We start from the raw sequence: 6,385 nt of genomic DNA on the forward strand, positions 1-6,385 counted from the left end.
GAAACAGAAAGTAACTGGGAGACGCAGACTGAGGCAACAGAAACCAGTAAGTAGGTGAATAGCCTACACTGTGTGTGCCTGTACATTACCTGTCCTTTATTACCTGCACACGTGTCCTGGTCATTAGCTGCTAGCTAACTGTGTAAGGCTGTCATGGATCTGCAGCTCTGTCCACCATCTCAGGGAACAAGTTTAAGAAATCTTATCGAGTGATATATCACATGAGAGGAGAGAGCTACCGCACAGATTTTCATTATTTTAATATGATGCTCTACGACGTTACAACGATACCAGAAAGTTCCTCAAAATTACACACAGCACAGATAAAATCTCAAAATTTTATAGAAGCCAAACATTTCCGCAGATTTTGCTCCAAGCATATGTGTAAATATCATAAAACTGGATAATAAAACGGAGGCTGCTCAGCCTGAGCTGAAGGCTCTGAGTCTGAACAGACAAAAAGTCACCGTTTTGGTTTTAGGACGTCTTTCAGCTGGTGGAGGTCAGTCGGGTGGACAAACAAGCCCATCTGGGGTCAGCTGACAGGGTCACGTGACCAGAGCCTGGACGACCTGTTACGAGTGGAACAATGAAAGTTTTCTCTGACGGACAAACAACAGAGTGAGAGTGTGTGAGCGCAGGCGAGGTGTGTGTGTCCACTGGTTTCATCAGGAGGTCACTCCAGTTTCTCCCCTTTACTTTGATCACATGATCAGAGCACCACATTGTCAGCTGAGCACTGACGAGTACTACAGACTACTTCAGTGTACTGAGAGGTACTACAGGGAACCACAGTGTAACAGAGATTTATGCAGTACTTGTACTGGCATTTTGTTTTCGGATGAATTTCTGGAACGACAGAAATCTGCGGACCTCTCTGCCCACTCTGATTGGTGGGAACAAACAACATCGCTGTCATGTGACCTTTAGGAGACCTTCAGACTGCGTAGGTCACACTGACCTCAGATCATAAGGTCAAAGGTCACGGTGATAGAATCACAGCCTCCTCTGTCTGCATGGGGTCTGTTCTGAGCTGGCTTGAGCTTCTTCTGCTTCTCCTTCGGTTCGATCCACACTGTGGACAAGCGCACGCACCTGTGACTCACCTGTGCACAGATGCTCTCTGTCATCAGGCTCTCTGAACGCTGACTCAGTGAAGCCCTTTCATATCCACAGCCTTCAGTCTCATCTTTAGAGGAAGGTTTAAAAGCTCAAAGACAGACATCAGCAGTCTTCTTGTGGTGTGTGTGTTTGTGTGTGTATGTGTGTCACAAAATGTACTTGATAATGAGGGTGGGAAGTTGCAATAATCCCCCCAAGGACCAGAAGCAGACAGAAATGGACCCAGGAAAATCGGACCATCCGCAGCCACCAAGAGTACCGAAGACCCGAAGCCACACATCTCTGCGATATCCACCTGCCTATCCCAGCAGGAGAAGGAGGGAGGCTCCAGATGTGGTGGCAGTCCCAGACAACCAGTGGCGAGAGCAGCCGAACTCGCCAGAGGACGGCCACCCCAGTGCGAGCCGGAATCAGGGTTCCAGGGATCCAGGCACCTATAAACCGCCCGGTACCTGGCAGGTACCTGGGAGCCCCCTCCCAACATATTTAAGATTGAATCATTAACTAATGGCAGGACTTCAGACATGAGAATGACACCAACAGAATGATCTGCCATTTGACTTTCTTACTTTTCCCTATGAAGCACCGTTGCCTGTGGGAGGGCTTCCAGGAGATTCCACAGCTGTTTCTGTGCAGGTTCATCCATCCATTCTTTTCCACTTATCAGGGTCGTGGGGCATGGGGGGGCTTACCAAAGGCTGAGAAGCAGGGTACACCTTGGATAGGTCGCCAGTCTGACGCAGGGCTAACACAGACAGCCATTCACACCTACGGATAATTCCAAATCATCGATTAAACTAACCCCACTAACTGTGTGTGTTTAAACTGTGGAAAGGCCCCGGCCACATGGTGCTTTATATTCTAAGGTAAAGCAAGCATTTGGTGACAGTGGGAAGTAAAATCTTCCTTTTAACAAGAAGAAACCTCCGGCAATACCAGGCTCAGCGAGGGGTGGGCGTGGTTACAGGAGGGAGATAATAATAATAATAATAATGGATTGGATTTATATAGCGCTTTTCAAGGCACCCAAAGCGCTTTACAATGCCACTATTCATTCACTCTCACATTCACACACTGGTGGAGGCAGCTACAGTTGTAGCTACAGCTGCCCTGGGGCAGACTGACAGAGGCGAGGCTGCCATATCGCACCATCGTCCCCTCTGGCCAACACCAGTAGGCGGTAGGTATCTTGCCCAAGGACACAACGACCGAGACTGTCCGAGCCGGGGCTCGAACCAGCAACCTTCCGATTACAAGACGAACACACAATCGCCACGATCGCCCCTAGATAGGCGATTTAGTCATTATCATACCTGCACACAGCTGCACAGGTGCGGCTCTGCAGGAATCATTGACAGAGTCAAACTGAGTTAAAGCTCAGTCAGCAGCTGTAGTACTGCACAGAGTACTGCAGTACTGTAGTGTAGTGCTGGGTGTCATACAGTGTATGATACAGTATATAGTAGTAGTACTGGTAGCTCTTTATGTGTTGACTGTCCAGGTTCAGTTTGTGAGGACATGCAGTGAGCATTCCTGCTCCCCTGCGTGCCTACCCTCTCTGGGACTCCTCCTCCTCCTCTGATGGACGAAGGAGGTCCTGGGAAAAGGTCGTGGTTTTTGGTTCAGACTGATTACCAACCCCACAAATCACCACAGACACTTTCATTAAAGGAGCATCTCCTCTAAGATGAGGAGGCCGAAGAGGAGTCAGGGAGACGCCACCACGTCTTCCTCTTCGTCCTGCTCCTTTCACATTTTCTCCCACAGTCGGGCCTTTTAGGAGTCCTGGATCAGCTCTGGCTGTTTGGGTTCAGTCCAGACCTCCGAGCTGTTTGAAAGGAGGCCGGAGCGCACCCCCGCTCCCCCTCCTCCTCCTCCCGTTGTCAGCAGCGTTAGACTCTCAGAGCGTCTTTCAACAGGGAAGAAAAGAAAACGGTCTTCATGAAGAAGGCCGGCTGGTTTCAGGAAGTAAGGGGGGGCACAGTGAAGGAGTCTTTGTGTCGGCTGTTTTCCGCCCAGCGACCACTGATTCATATTCAAATGGAGTTCTGAATGGACACACACAATGATGTCATTCGAAAGAAAGAGAGAACTCAGTGGGAAGAACGTCATGTGACATGTTAGTCACATGACGTTCTACAGAACAGAACCATCTGTACAGCATCTCCTCAGTGGTCCAGCTGCCTCAGCCAGCTCTGATTGGATGATCTGGGGTTTTATCAGGTGGGTGGAGCCACCAAAATTGACTGAAACCTATTGGTTGGTTTCTTGATGACCTTTGACCCTGCACAAACAGTGTTACTGAGGAACAGAATGAAGCTTTTTAGGACGCCCGTCCTGATAAAGCCTCCCTCCTGTCCCAGCAGCAGGGAGAACACGTTCAAGGTTCAAGGTTCAAGGTTCTTTATTTGTCACATGCATAGTTATACAAGTATAACACACAGTGAAATGTAGCCTGACACGCTCCTCGACATGCGCAAAAATGGGGGGGCGGGGGGGGGGGGGGGTAGAGGAAGAACATTATATATATATAGTATATACACTGGGTGAATGTGCAGTAGTAGCAGCAAGCAGGTGAATTCTGTACATTAATATGAATAGACATCTGACTATTTTACAGGATAGACAATATAAACATATTTAAAATTAAAGGATTTGAAATGTACATTGTGCCTTGGTTTAGTGTCTGGAAGAGTCCTGTCTCAGTCAATTATAGATGATGTGAGAGGGCGGGTGTGTGTGTTTAGGGCACGGATGGCTTGGGGATAGAAGCTCCTCTTGAGTCTCTCTGTCCTTGCCCGGAAGATGCAGAACCTTCTACCAGATTGCAGAAGTTGGAACAGTTTGTTGCCAGGATGGGACGGGTCCTTCAGTATCTGCTCTAGTCCGGCATCTCCTGGTGTAGGTGTCCTGAAGCGGGGGGAGAGCAATCCTGCAGCAGCGTTCTGCTGTACGGATCACTCTCTGGAGAGCTTTTTGGTCCTTCACACAGCTGTTCCCAAACCACGATGTCATGTTCTGTGTGAGGATGCTCTCCACAGCGCCTGTATAGAAAATCCTGAGGATCTTTGGAGAGACCCTGAACTTCCTCAGTTGTCGTAGGTGATACAGGTGCTGCCTAGCCTTTTTGGTCTGGACCTGAATGTGGGCAGCCCATGTCAGGTCTGAGGAGATGTGGACACCAAGATACTTGAAGGACTGCACCCTCTCCACTGGAGCTCCATTGATGATAATGGGCTTGTAGTCTCTGTGCTGACCCCTTCTAACGTCCACGTTAGACTTCATGCAGTAAATTGTGTCACATTTACATAACTCGTTTAAATACTCTCCTCCTGGGAGTGAAACAAACACATGTGCATAAGGCCCAAAATGTTGCTGTTCACAGCTGTCGGGACAAACAGACTCTGAGCCTCTGCAGGAACCCTGTGTTTGTTCTCTGCAGACATCAGTGACTCTGACCCCAAATGCTCCTCTTCCTTCCAGCCTCTGTAGTGCACGATACATTCACAGGCTGCTCTCATTTATATGACCTCCAGAAGATTTGCGTTTTGTAGTCCATCTTCTGGATATTGTAGTTTCAGCACGGTGGACACGCAGCATCCCATTGTTAAGCAGAGACGAGTGTGAGGTCGTTCCACTTCTCAGCGCACCGCTCTGCACTTCTCCTCACCTCCTCTCTCAAGCTCTCGAGGCCTTTAAACCCAGAGTTCAAATAAATCAGCCAGGCCCTCTGCAGGGGAGCAGGTGAACTGTCAGAAAGGGAAACTGAGCCACTTCCTGCTGCAGACGTCATTTCCTTGAAAATCATAATCAATAACTGGGCATCAGACAGAGGTCGGGATGTCAGAACAAGAATTCAACCGGCAACTGTGAGGAACCCGGACAAACACATAGACACAGATACACACACACAGATACACGCACACACAGACACACACACGTGTGTGTATTCATATCCTCATGGGGACATCTCATTGACTTAACCCTTCCCTAGCCCAGGGGTCGGTAACCTGCAGCTCGGGAGCCGCATGCAACTCTTTGGTCCTTATACTGCGGCCCCGCGTGGTTTGGGTAAAATAAATGAGAAGTGTTTAGCTGAAGTGTATTTTATTTGTGTTTAGTTCTTTTTTAACTTGTAGTTCTACATTGGAAGATTATTGTGATATTGAAATATAAAAATAAAATTATATTTCATTATTTTTCGTTGCTCAAAATAAGCGTCACACTGGCGGAAGCCGGTGTAGCCGCCGAAACGCTGTGCATTTATCGAGACTTTCGACCCCAGGTAGGCCAGTTATGGATCTTCGGATCCACATTATGTCAGCAGCTGTTCTCCACCGTGAACTGTGTTAAAAACAAACACGCTCACGCCTCACAGACGACAGCTTACAGTCCTGTAAAGATGAAAGTGACTTCGTACAGCCCTGATCTGCAGACGCTGTGCGCAGAGGTTCAGGAGCAGAAGTCACGGCAGGCCCGACGATGTTTGCATGAACACGTTTTTCAGCACACGGTTGCTGTACGCACACAGCAGGCTGTAGCTTTGCAGCTCACAGCCCGACACACACCAACACAACAGCATAGAGAGCACAGACTTGTGATTTTGGGTGCCGCTCAGGTGCATCCGACTCCCTGCAGCGGCGCTGCAGACTACGCCCCGCCACACACATTAACATGGTAAAATACATATTTATGCAGAATTTTGCAATATTTTTTTTAGCAGCATAGTGTTTTTTTCCAATTATTTTTTAACATTCAGGTCAAAGCTCCAAAAACCCAAAGGCGATACAAGGGTGGCGGCTCTCAACAGTTTTTCTTTGCTACATGGATCATTTTAGTTCAGCTTTTAAATTCATGTAAGAGACCTTCAACTGAGTGTCTTTCCTTTTTGTTATATTTCTTTAAGAGTTCAAAATGTGTTAATTACATAAATAAAATGTAGTTTTCTCTGTAGCACTTCATGGATTTCATAAGCAACACACCTTAGTTGCTCACACAAAGCATAAAGGTAAAAAAACAATGTATACAGTGTTATCTTCATTTTAGATGTCAGAAAGTATTTGTGGCTCCCAGTGTTTTTGTTTGCGTGGAAACCGGGTCCAAGTGGCTCTTCGGGGGTTAAAGGTTGCTGACCCCTGCCCTAGCCCCTTAACCTCACCTAAATGTAACCCTGACATTAAAACCATATTTTGAGTCTCAAAAGTGTCTTCAAACTAATGGGGACCGGGATTTTGGTCCCCACGAAGACATTAATACCCATACA

The sequence above is a fragment of the Astatotilapia calliptera genome, chromosome 13 (genome assembly GCF_900246225.1).
Source record: "Astatotilapia calliptera chromosome 13, fAstCal1.2, whole genome shotgun sequence".
NCBI classification, from domain to species: Eukaryota; Metazoa; Chordata; class Actinopteri; order Cichliformes; family Cichlidae; genus Astatotilapia; species Astatotilapia calliptera.